Source organism: Balaenoptera physalus (assembly GCF_965194825.1).
Source record: "Balaenoptera physalus genome assembly, chromosome: X".
NCBI classification, from domain to species: domain Eukaryota; kingdom Metazoa; phylum Chordata; class Mammalia; order Artiodactyla; family Balaenopteridae; genus Balaenoptera; species Balaenoptera physalus.
In genome coordinates this window covers 108,120,590-108,132,741 of record NC_138903.1, presented here as the reverse complement: position 1 = coordinate 108,132,741, position 12,152 = coordinate 108,120,590, and the positions used below count along the sequence as shown (strand labels likewise).

Below are 12,152 nucleotides of genomic sequence, written 5' to 3'. Positions count from 1 at the left end.
AAAGGCTTTGGATGGTATATCAGGTATAAAGTGAAAACACCAATTTTGATGATCATTTTTTCTTTGTTAAATAGTTATGCCTCAATATCCCTACCAGTAGGGGAAGAATGATGAAATCTGAGACAGGGTATTTTTTTTTTAATGTCTTAGTACTTTGATTTACACATGGTGACTCAAACTGGTTAAGAAACACTCCTTAATTAATTGAAGGGGAAATGCAGTAATAAACAGCCAGCTAACATTGATTCAGTGCTTACTCTGTGTGAGGTGTTGTGCTAAGCCCCTTATATATATTTAATTCTCACAGCAACCTTGAGGTTGGTCCATGATCATTCCCATGTTAGAGAAGGAGGAAGTGAGGCACTGAGAGGCTGGGATTAGAACCCTGGTCTTCAGATTCCAGAACTCACTCTCTTAACCACCGTAATATTCTAACTCCAGAGATACTTGCAGGTTTCTACTATATATTACTTTTATGTACAATAATCAACCTCAGCCAACGCCTCTCGGGTTCATTCCAGTGTATATCTGAGTGCCTATTCTGTGCCAAGCACTATTCTTGGTGCTAGGGGTGAAGCAGTGAGCAAGACAAACAAAAGACAAAAATCTGCTGCAGAATGTATGCATTTATTGAAGCCAACAGCCTGCTGACCAAATCTACCTTGAAGGCTGACTACCATCTCAAACTCACCATTTCTAAAATTAAATCCATCATCTATCACCGTGAGGTTGATTCTTCTTTAAGTCTGTGAATGATGCTTATTCCAAACGTTTCCCAGTCCCTAATCCTTACCTACCCTCTCTGCAGATGATCTTGCCTCTTCCTTTACTGAGAAGATGGAAGCCATCTGATATGAGCTCTATCACCTCAGTGCCTTTCTTCTCTTCCTCAATATACTGCTGTTATCTTTATCCCTTCTGTCATTCCCATCGCTTAGAAAATGAACTCTTTCTAAGATTTACTCTACGTATTCCTTGCATCTCATACTCTTCTGTCTCTTCTTAAAATTCAGCTCTGTTTATTCTCTTTTGCTATTTTTTCCTTCTCAGTCTATTCTAGTGGTTCTCAGTGTGTGATTCCCCAGACTTAGCAGCAACAGAGCCACCTGGGAACTTGTTAGAAATGCCAATTCTCAGGCCCCACCCCATGTTTATTAAATAAGAAACTTGGGGTCCCCCCTCAGGTGGCCCTCCAGGTGATTCTAATTCCTGCTGTAATTTGGAACCACTGACAGGTCTTATTCACTTAATAATTACCTCATACTCAGGTCATTCTGTATACTGACAAAGAAAAATGAAACAAAAAAACACTTCTTCCTCCTTTTTTTGATCCTACTACCCTCTTAACCATACAGCATCACTCCCTATCACCACCAATCTTCTTGAAAAATTCGTCTTTACTATCTCTTGATTTTAACACAATGTTTCCCTTATACACCTGTGCTCTAACTTCCATTCCCCTCCAATTTAGTGAAATTGCTTCTTGAACTATATACTTGGTTACCAAATTCAAAGACCTTTCTGCAGACCACTCATATACCACTGGCCCTTAGCACTATATATACCCTCTTTCCTTAGCTCTCTGACGCTGAAGACTATGGGTTCTTCTTCTGCCTTTCTGAATGTTCATTTTCTGTCTTTGCTTCCTAGTTCTGCTCTCTCAGTCAAGATGTACGTTTGTACCCCCAGAGTCTATTCACGGGCCCTGGTTTGGTAGGTAATTAATGAAGGTTTGTGGAATAAGCAAGTCTCTTTAAGGTTCTGTTCTTCCTTTCTCCCCTCAGTATTATTACCTATGGCTTCAACTCTTCCCTCATTGCGCTAACTCCTGAATCACCAGTTCCACATTTCTAACTGGAGGGGAGACAAACACAGGTTTTATCTATTTTACTCTTTTGCCTGGGGCCAAGACCAGGTCGTAGAAACAAAAGCAACTGAGGAGAATGGAATCGGCCCAAAAGCTAGTGGGGTTTTTTGGCACAGGGAGTCTGAATCAGCTAGAAAGAACCTTGTCATGCCAAGAGAATTCACAGATAAAGCCACCTTCTATCCCTGCCAACGTATTTCTACCTCCTGCTTAGAACGTGCAAATGCCCTACTAGCAGCATTTCCCAGTTGATCTCATTTGATTTAATTACTTCATTTAAGTAGTTTTTTATCTTTAAAGTCAAAATACTAGATAGTTCTGAAAGAAATTGCCACTTCTTTGTTTTGGAAGGAAGAACTAAGGGACACTTGTGTGAGAAAATCACTTTGGATTGAATTTAGGGGAATTAGGTTCTTTTTCAAGCAGGTCAAGAAAGGATTTTGAGAATCTTGACACCCTTTAAGAGAAAAAAACCTAACTCAGTAACTGAAACACTCACCAGATGATAAGCACAGCTAAATGCTAACAAGATGTGGCTAGATAGACAAAGCGGGGCTTCTTGTCTGGTTCCCAGGAACGTGCAGCAAAAGAACAGATTCCCAAAGAAAGCCATTTTTATTTTTATTTTTTTAAATTTTATTTATTTATTTTTTGCCTGCCTGAGCATCTGTATTTTTTTTTACTGAGGTATAACTACTGAAGCCCGCGTGCCTAGAGCCCGTGCTCTGTAAGAAGAGAAGGCACCTCAATGAGAAGCCTGCGCACCGCAATGAAGAGTAGCCCCCGTGCGCAGCAACGAAGACCCAATGCAGCCAAAAAGAAAGCCATTTTTAGTTTGAAGTACTTTTGAAGCCACACAAGACAACAGGAAGAAGCTGCTCCCCCCAGGCACTTGCTCTTCAGCCAGGCTTTTCTACCTTTCCTGAATTGTTTCTTTCTAAGGAGCTTTTCCAGAGATGGCAGTTTGTTTTTCTGGAGGGTGCTTCTTCAATGAAGAACAGTGTTAAATCTGTGCTCAATTAAGCCTCATTGATGTGGACCTGGCTCCAAAATGATAATTACCACGCTGAACCTGAAAAAAGACCTATACAGACGGAAATAGACAAAGGGATAGCAAAGAGCAGGTAGGAGAGGCTCAGCTGGTAGAGGAGGAGGGAGCTGCTGATCGAGCCAACTCAGCAGGAGACTGAGCAGCCCCGCCCATCTCTTGTATGCTTGGTGAGGCCAACGCAGCAGAAAGGTCATATCAGCTCATAGCCAGCCTTGGAGAAACCCTTGCCCTCTGCCACCACTACCCCTTCCTCCATATGAAAAGGCTCTTGTCATGGTCTCTTATTTCAGAGCTCAAGGCCTGCTTGGCATAATGCCTGTGACGCAATCAACATACTTATTAGAGGCAATGGGGAGTAGCAGGTAACTAACTAGTGTCAGAAAAGACTCATTTAGCTCTCCTGGGACAGCTGTAGCATGCAGATGAGCGGGAAGGTCATTTTCAGGTCAACTTAAAGATTTCAGGGGCCAACACTGACGAAAAAGTGAAAAAGGCAACTCCCAAATGGCATTCCTTTCCTGGTCTCGGCTCCTTATAAAAGCCAGCTGTGGCTGGGAGAGAGTTAAGAATTCTCCAGAGGGCTAGGGAGCAGCTGAAATTCGGCCTCAGTAGTGAAGTATCTCACTTGTGGCATCCTGAGTCAGTCCAGCAGCCTTTAATCCTCAAGCCTCTGCCTGTGCCAGTAACAGCAGCCAGCAGGCCATTTTCAGAAACCTAGGTGGGGAAGTAGGTGGTGTGACGGTGCTCTGGGTGATGGACAAAACCCAGCAACTGGCAAGAGCTCAGGGTAAGAGTGTGCTAGCGCTTTTGCTTGCATCTTGACTGCTTAAAGGATTTTCATCAAGCGGCTTAAGAGTGGCTGTGTGGGCTCAGTAAACACACAGAATTAGGTTTGATTTTTCCACTCACTGGTGGCAAACCCGGAGTAACTGCACTATTGGAGGGGATTTAGCTTGAGGGGATATATAATCCTTTTCATAGGTGGGTTGCCAAAGTCGTGAATTTCATAAAACTTAAAACCCAACAAGCTCATATGTGTAGGGACAATGCGCTTAAGAGTCTGACAGGTTGAAGACAGAAATGACGCTTATTTTATTTTTTTTAACATCTTTATTGGGGTATAATTGCTCTACAATGGTGTGTTAGTTTCTGCTTTATAACAAAGTGAATCAGCTATACATATACATACATCCCCATATCCCTTCCCTCTTGCGTCTCCCTCCCACCCTCCCTATCCCACCCCTCTAGATGGACACAAAGCACAGAGCTGATCTCCCTGTGTTATGCGGCAGCTTCCCACTAGCTATCAGCTTTACATTTGGTAGTGTATATATGTCCATGCCACTCTCTCACTTCGTCCCAGCTTACTCTTACCCCTCCCCGTGGCCTCAAGTCCATTCTCTATGTCTGTGTCTTTATTCCTGTCCTGCTCCTAGGTTCTTCAGAACCATTTTTTTTTTCCCCGCCTGTAGCATTTGTTGTAAAGCTGGTTTGGTGGTGCTGAATTCTCTTAGCTTTGCTTGTCTGTAAAGGTTTTAATTTCTCCGTCGAATCTGAATGAGATCCTTGCTGGGTAGAGTAATCTTGGTTGTACGTTTTTCCCGTTTCATCACTTTAAATATGTCCTGCCACTCCCTTCTGGCTTGCAGAGTTTCTGCTGGAAGATCAGCTGTTAACCTTATGGGGATTCCCTTGTGTGTTATTTGTTATTTTTCCCTTGCTGCTTTTAATATTTGTTCTTTGTATTTAATTTTTGATAGTTTGATTAATATGTGTCTTGGCATGTTTCTCCTCGGATTTGTCCTGTATGGGACTCTCTGTGCTTCCTGGACTTGATTAACTATTTCCTTTCCTATGTTAGGGAAGTTTTCAACTACAATCTCTTCAAATATTTTCTCAGTCCCTTTATTTTTCTCTTCTTCTTCTGGGACCCCTATAATTCGAATGTTGCTGCGTTTAATGTTGTCCCAGAGGTCTCTGAGACTGTCCTCAATTCTTTTCATTCTTTTTTTTTTTTTATTCTGCTCTGTGATAGGTATTTCCACTATTTTATCGTCCAGGTCACTTATCTGTTCTTCTGCCTCAGTTATTCTGCTATTGATTCCTTCTAGAGAATTTTAAATTTCATTTATTGTGTTGTTCATCATTGTCTGTTTGCTCTTTAGTTCTTCTATATCCTTGTTAAACGTTTCTTGTATTTTCTCCATTTTATTTCCAAGATTTTGAATCATCTTTACTATCATTGCTCTGAATTCTTTTTCAGGTAGTCTGCCTATTTCCTCTTGCCTATTTGTTTGGTCCGGTGGGTTTTTGCCTTGCTCCTTCATCTGCTGTGTATTTCTCTGTCTTCTCATTTTGCTTAACTTACTGTGTTTGGGGTCTCCTTTTCGCAGGCTGCAGGTTCGTAGTTCCCATTGTTTTTGGTGTCTGCCCCCAGTGGGTAAGGTTGGTTGAGTGGGTTGTGTAGGCTTCCTGGTGGAGGGGACTAGTGCCTGTGTTCTGGTGGGTGAGGATGGATCTTGTCTTTCTGGTGGGCAGGGCTGCGTCCGGTGGTGTGTTTTGGGGTGTCTTTGAACTTATTATGATTTTAGGCAGCCTCTCTGCTAATGGGTGGGGCTGTGTTCCTGTCTTGCTAGTTGTTTGGCATGGGGTGTCCAGCACTGTAGCTTGCTGGTCGTTGAGAGGAGCTGGGTCTTAGTGTTGAGATGGAGATCTCTGGGAGAGCTCTCGCCGATTGATATTATGTGGAGCCAGGAGGTCTGTGGTGGACCAGTGTCCTGAACTCAGCTCTCCCACCTCAGAGGCTCAGGCCTGATTCCCAGCTGGAGCACCAAGACCCTGTCAGCCACACAGCTCAGAAGAAATGGTAGAAAAAAAAGAAAGAAAGAAAAATAAAATAAAATAAAATAAAGTTATTAAAATAAAGAATTAAAAAATATTAAAATAAAAAAATTTAAAATGTAATTAAGAAAAGAGAAGAGAGCAACCAAACCAATAAACAAATCCACCAATGATAACAAGTGCTAAAAACTAAACTATGATAAACATATAAATCAGAAACTATTCAGTTGCATATAGCAAACCCCAAGACTACAGTTGCTCCCAAAGTCCACTGCCTCAATTTTGGGATGATTCGTTGTCTATTCAGGTATTCCACAGAATCAGGGTACATCAAGTTGATTGTGGAGATTTAATCCGCTGCTCCTGAGGCTGCTGGGAGAGATTTCCCTTTCTCTTCTTTGTTCGCACAGCCCCTGGGGTTCAGCTTTGGATTTGGACCCGCCTCTGCATGTAGGTCACCCTCTGGCATCTGTTCTTCGCCCAGACAGGACGGGGTTAAAGGAGCGGCTGATTCGGGGGCTCTGGCTCACTCAGGCCGGGGGGAGGGAGGGATACGGATGTGGGTTGAGCCTGCTTCGGCAGAGGCCGGCATGACGTTGCACCAGCCTGAGGCGCGCCGTGCGTTCTCCCGGGGAAGTTGTCCCTGGATCACGGGACCCTGGCAGTGGCGGGCTGCACAGGCTCCCGGGAGGGCGGTGTGGAGAGTGACCTGTGCTCGCACACAGACTTCTTGGTGGCGGCAGCAGCAGCCTTAGTGTTTCATGCCCGTCTCTGGGGTCCGCGCTGACAGCCGCGGCTCGCACCTGTCTCTGGAGCTCGTTTAGGTGGTGTTCTGAATCTCCTCTCCTCACGCACCCCGAAACAATGGTCTCTTGACTCTTAGGCAGTTCCAGACTTTTTTCCCGGATTCCCTCCTGGCTAGCTGTGGTGCACTAGCCCCCTTCAGGCTGTGCTCACGCAGGCAACCCCAGTCCTCTCCCTGGGATCTGACCTGTGATGCCCGAGCCTCAGCCATGACGCTTAGTTTAAATGTCATTTAAAAAATTTTTTTTGAGCTGAAAGGCTTATGTTATAGCTTAATCATCCAATGATCTGATGCAAAACTTGTAACCCACCTGGAGACTGTGCGTGAGCAGGAGCTTGTCAGCTACAATTTTAAAGCACTTGTTGAAAGCAAGGGGGAGGATGAGAGAGAGTGGGTAGGCAATGCATTGGCATGTAGTGCATAAGATATTATCCGTCATCTGAGAGAAGAGGCAGACGTGACCTGACCCTTCATCCCTGTATCAACCATAAGGTTCTAGTAGCCTTTGGCAGACATGTTGTTTGGAAAGTTTAAATGTGTCGGAGAAAGGAGTGGGACAGAATCAAGCTAGACAATAGGCATATAATTGCTAACTGTTGGGGGCCTGGACTTAAACTGCTTTATTGGCTGTACTCTATGGGATATTTAATGTCTGCAGTTGTTTGGATCTGGAGAAAGGGATGAGGTCTATTTAAATCTCTGCAACAACAAGCAGTGTCACAACAGGATCTCCTCATTTCTTTATACAGAACAGATGTCCCAGTCTGGATCTCTTGGTTAGGGCTCCCTGTCCTTGGGGAGCTGAGAGAGTTAAAGACAAAGTGAAGATAAAGGAGTGTCCCTGGAGCTGGGTAAAAGCCTCATGAGACTAAATTTGGTTGGAAATATTTCCCCACCGTGTCTGCTCAGAATGGCAGACTTCCATGCATCATTAATGCCCTTCCTGGAATTCATATGCCTCATTTGAAAGAGAGGGGTGCTTTTATCAAACCATCAGCCCTCCTGCCAAAGCCCAGTGTAATCACCTGAAGAACAGAAGAGAATATTTGGCATCTGTTATTTCACCCTTGCTTCTCTGCCTTTTAGCTGGAAGGACAGATCGACTTTCTGTCTTCCTTAATGGAAAATGAATCTATCTTAGGATAGTGACAACTTAAGAGATAATTTCTTCTGGGTAGAGAAATGTCAGTGTGAATAGCATCTGTAAAATTGCCATTTGTCCCAGGAGTGTGAAGGAGTCTGAGGATGCCCAGGGGATGTGACCTGGAATCAATTGTCCTCCAGCCTCATCTCCATCCCCAAGCTCTCTGCTCTCTTGTAAGCCAGAGGTACCAATCTGGGTAGTATTTTGTCTGTCCTTTCCTATCCTTAGTTCTAAGTGCTAGGAACATAAGGAACATGGCAGCTGCCCACTGGGAGGTGTCCTTTTGTCAATTAGGACCTCAATTTCCTTCCAGCCCTTGTCCTGACTCTCTTTTTCTGTTAGATCATATCTCCTCTCAAAGGGCAGAAACACTCAGCTGCCTACCTGGGTTTTCAAATATTTCAAGTGATAACTAGAGATGTGTATTACATTATCCTGGAGGCCACAGATAAACAGGATGGGTATCTCAGATGGAAAAGCTCATAATCCAACTAGATTGTAAGCCCCTTGAAGGCAGGTAGGATTATCTTCCCATAATTGGACACGCTTAGTAAACTGAACCAATGACTCAGTGGACAGAGCACTGGACCAGGAATCATGAAACCTGAGTTATAGTCTAAGCTCTGCCAAGCTGGGTGATTTTGTGACTTTGTCACAATACCTGCCACTATTCCTGTCATCCCTGTCCTATAGCAGGACTTGGTTTCCTGGTTTACCCAATGGGCAGTTCTAATGTTCAGTCCTGGCCAGTCTCCACATTTATGTGTAAAGTGAATGAAAAGGTAGGCTAAAGAATATCTAAGAGCCCTGCTAGCAACAAAATGTTTTTAAATGTCCTCTTAAAACACATGCTATTTGGGAACCGTAAAAACTTGTGGTCTGAGGACAACTGCCATGTGGCGATGTTACAGACATTAAGCTCAAAATCAAAACTTCTAAAAGCAGGTGGACAGTTTCAAGTCCATAATGTTCTGAAGAGCTTATATAACAGGGGCACATTGTGTCCTACTGACATTTGTTTCAAAAATAGCCTTCTTAGTGATACAAGGTGGCCCAAACATCAACCTTGATTTGATTTTCTTTAGAGGAAAAAAAAAACCATTTAGGACTCATCTGAAAAGAGGCTGATTGGCTTCTTTCTTCTTTAACAAGTTTAATTTATTTTGACTCTTTCTTGAGACTTTATGGCAGATACTGAAATCTCCTTTGCAAAGCTTTTTTCATCTCTGCCTTTCTTCATTTTTTTCCTACTCTGATCTGTTGTACATACTAAAAGTATAAGAGAAAATGCCCTAAAGATAAAGCTGTGTCTGTCTGTGTAGTTTTCGTGTTATTGCAAGAAATACTTCCATGTTCTCCATCCTTTTGCTTATTAAGCACTTAGGGAAGTCACCGGGGGGGTTTTGCCCTTCTTTTTCTTAAGCAACTTGCAAACCATAGGAGACCAGGCCTGCCAGAAATGAATGCCTGTTTTCACTTTTCTCCATTTCTATCAATGACAGAGAAGTTGCAAACTTCCCAATGCTGAAAGATGAAAACTTCTAAATGAAGAGGAAGACTCACTTAGCTTAGATCATCCTCCCTTACAGACAGCTCTCACTCCAAGCATGAGAAGAACGTCCATTTTTCATAGCCACACATCTTAGAGGAAAGTGGAACTTGGCAGTTCACTCAAATAGGTTGGTTTGTTCTCATTTCCCAGGAATCACCTTGTGTTATGATCTCAGAAAGCACCAGACACTTGTTCTAGGTCAGGGGAGGGAGGAGGACATTTCTGTAAGAGCCTTCCCTGGCTATTGCTTTTATCTTTAGTAGAAAGAACTGGGTGAAAAAGATGGGTAGGCTCCTCCAGGAGAATTCTTACCTATTCAGCAGTAGAGAGTTGGTTTCTAAATTACTAAACAAATATGGGACTTGCTAATTCGCAAGCTCCCTCACTCACACATACACAAACCGGAAAGAGGAAGAGAATGTGGAGATTAAGTGGGTGCAGTACAGAGGGCATGCCAGAGGAGAAACCAAAATCCACTGAGAAAGCCGGTCTTGGTCTGAACAATGTCAAGAAATTTGCCTTGCTCTTCAGCACTGTGTTTAATGTCCTGTGCAGTGACAGGAGGTCACTGAGCTATTTACACAGCGTGACAGGCTTTCTCTTGAGACAGTAGAGCGCTCTGGCAATTGAGACATAATGGGCTGGTAGAGCCCATGCCAGTTACTCTGCCCTAGTGGAAAGAGCCCCTAAATTCCTTGTCAGGTTTATGTGGCCAAATACTCTTCCCCCCAGAATGGCTAAGGCACCAAGGGCCTTTGCAACATGTTTCAACTATCTTTTAGGATGGGATGGGTCTGCAACACTTGGCTGTTAGGCGGTATAGGGCAATGGTTAAAGAACACAAACTTCATAGTCAGAGACCTGGGTTCAAATCACTGTGTCAGTACAAGCTGTTTGGCCTTGACATGAGACTTCACCTCTCTAGGCTTCAATTTTTCTCATCTGTAGAATGATGTTAATAGTGTTTTGAGGATTAAGTTACATAATGCTTGTAAAGCACTTGGCACAATGCCTGGCGACCAGTAACTATGCAAAAAATGGTAGCTAATAATAATAAAAATATTATAGGATTACCTCTCACCATGAACTCAATTTAATGGATATTGGCTGGGCATTATTATGTGCCAGGCATTCACTTATTAAAGCAAAAAGTGAGCATCTCTTATGTACCAGGTAATGTGCTAAGAGCAGGGGAGAGCTGTGAGCAAGACAGGACCCCTTAGAGCCTGAGTGTTGGGCAGATTAGGGACAGGAAATAGAAGAAGACTTGATCACCAATTTGTAGAGTAAGAGGTTACAGCTGTGCCAGGACGGTTCAGAGCTTCTCAGGTTTCTCAGAAAGCACGATGGGTTCTCTGTCCCTTCTTCAGCCCCTCTCTCTGGCCTTAGAAGTTCTTCTTTCTCATAACTGGGTTCACTTGCATCTCATCTGCAATTCAGCCCTGCCCCAGTTCCCAGGACCAGCCTTGACCCAAGACAGGGTCCAGCCCCACAGCTGGGGGCTAAGGTTCAAATCGCCTTGCAGCTTGTCTGACTGGAAGATGGTGCTCTGGTTTTGATACTTGAGGTCCAGTCTCATTTTAAGCCTTAATTCCCTTTCTGTGCCCTTAGTTTTAGAAATGAGCTTCTGCCTTTGTGCTTGTTCCTTAGGACCTGTTCCAAAAACTTATTTAGCGACCCCAGTACTATCTTATGATTGGAGTGCTATACCTTATTCTTGTTAATTCCTGTCTCAAGCGCTAGAGTCCTTATCCTAAACCTCAGTCCAATAGCTAACTTGTGGACATTTGCTTCTTGCCAGACTCTTCTCAATATATCCACCCCCTAAATTCCTCTCCTTCCCCTAACCTGTTGTTTAGACAGGGACTGGTCATTGCAAGTAACCTTTGTCTGTTAGAACTAAACCTCTGCCACTGCCACCTGCACTTGGGTTAGTTTTCTAGTGACTGGTTCACCCAATGGGTGGTTCTTATGTCCAGTTTTGTTTATTTCCATATGCCTCATTGGGTGGCCCAAGATCTGACCTTCCCAATCAGAGGCCAAAACCTTTTAAAGCTAAGCCCCTGAGGAGCTCTGAAGATACTACTGTAGCCCTTTTAAAAAGCCCTAATTATTAGTATAATTCTTTTGTACTTCACCCATGGGCAAGCCCTTGGCAGAGCCATTCTGTTCATTCATTAATTCATTCAAAATATATTTATTGGACTTCCATTATGTGTCAGACCATGGCATATTGAAATGAATCAGATATGGCTTCTGTTTTCAAGGAGTTCATAGAGACTAGTTGGGACAGCTGAACTTGAAAACAGATCGTTATAATAGAGGTTCAAAAGTACTATGAGAAAGCAAAAAAAAATACTATAGGGAAGCTAAAAGCAGGGGCAGCTAACCAGACTGCAGGTGGGATTAGGGAAGGCTTCCTGAAAGAGGTGACACCTCTGAGTTCTGAAGGACTGGTAGGTGGTGTTAGCCAGCTGAAGAGAGGTGAAGGTACTTCCAGGCCTGCCTTCAGGGAACAGTGCATACTTTGCTATAGCTGGAACATTGAGTGTGAAGGAGGAAGAGGACCAGATGAAACTAGAGAGGTAGGTGGGGGCCAGGCGACAAAGTGCCTTCTTTGCCATGCTAAGGAATTTGAATTTTATCCTGATTTCTAAAGTGAGAAACTACAATAATGTGGATTTGATTTGCCAGGGTAAGAGCAGAGGCAGGGAAGCCAAGTAAAGACTGTCAAATGGTAAGAACCGTAACTAAGATGATGATGGTGGGAATGAAGAGTGTATCTGGATTTGAGAGACAGAAAAGTAGAATCGATAGGATATGGTGACTGACTGGATATGAGGGGAGCGATGAGGAAAGATGACCTGGTTGCTTAGGCAACTAGGTGGGTGG

The 12,152-nt window shown here is 43.5% G+C and overlaps 1 protein-coding gene across 4 annotated transcripts in view; it reads right to left on the bottom strand.

The window, feature by feature from the left end:
• The window catches only part of GRIA3 (glutamate ionotropic receptor AMPA type subunit 3), a 293,527-nt gene that overhangs the window by 72,422 nt on the left and 208,953 nt on the right, over positions 1 to 12,152 (bottom strand). The gene's annotated exons all lie outside the window — the stretch shown is intronic.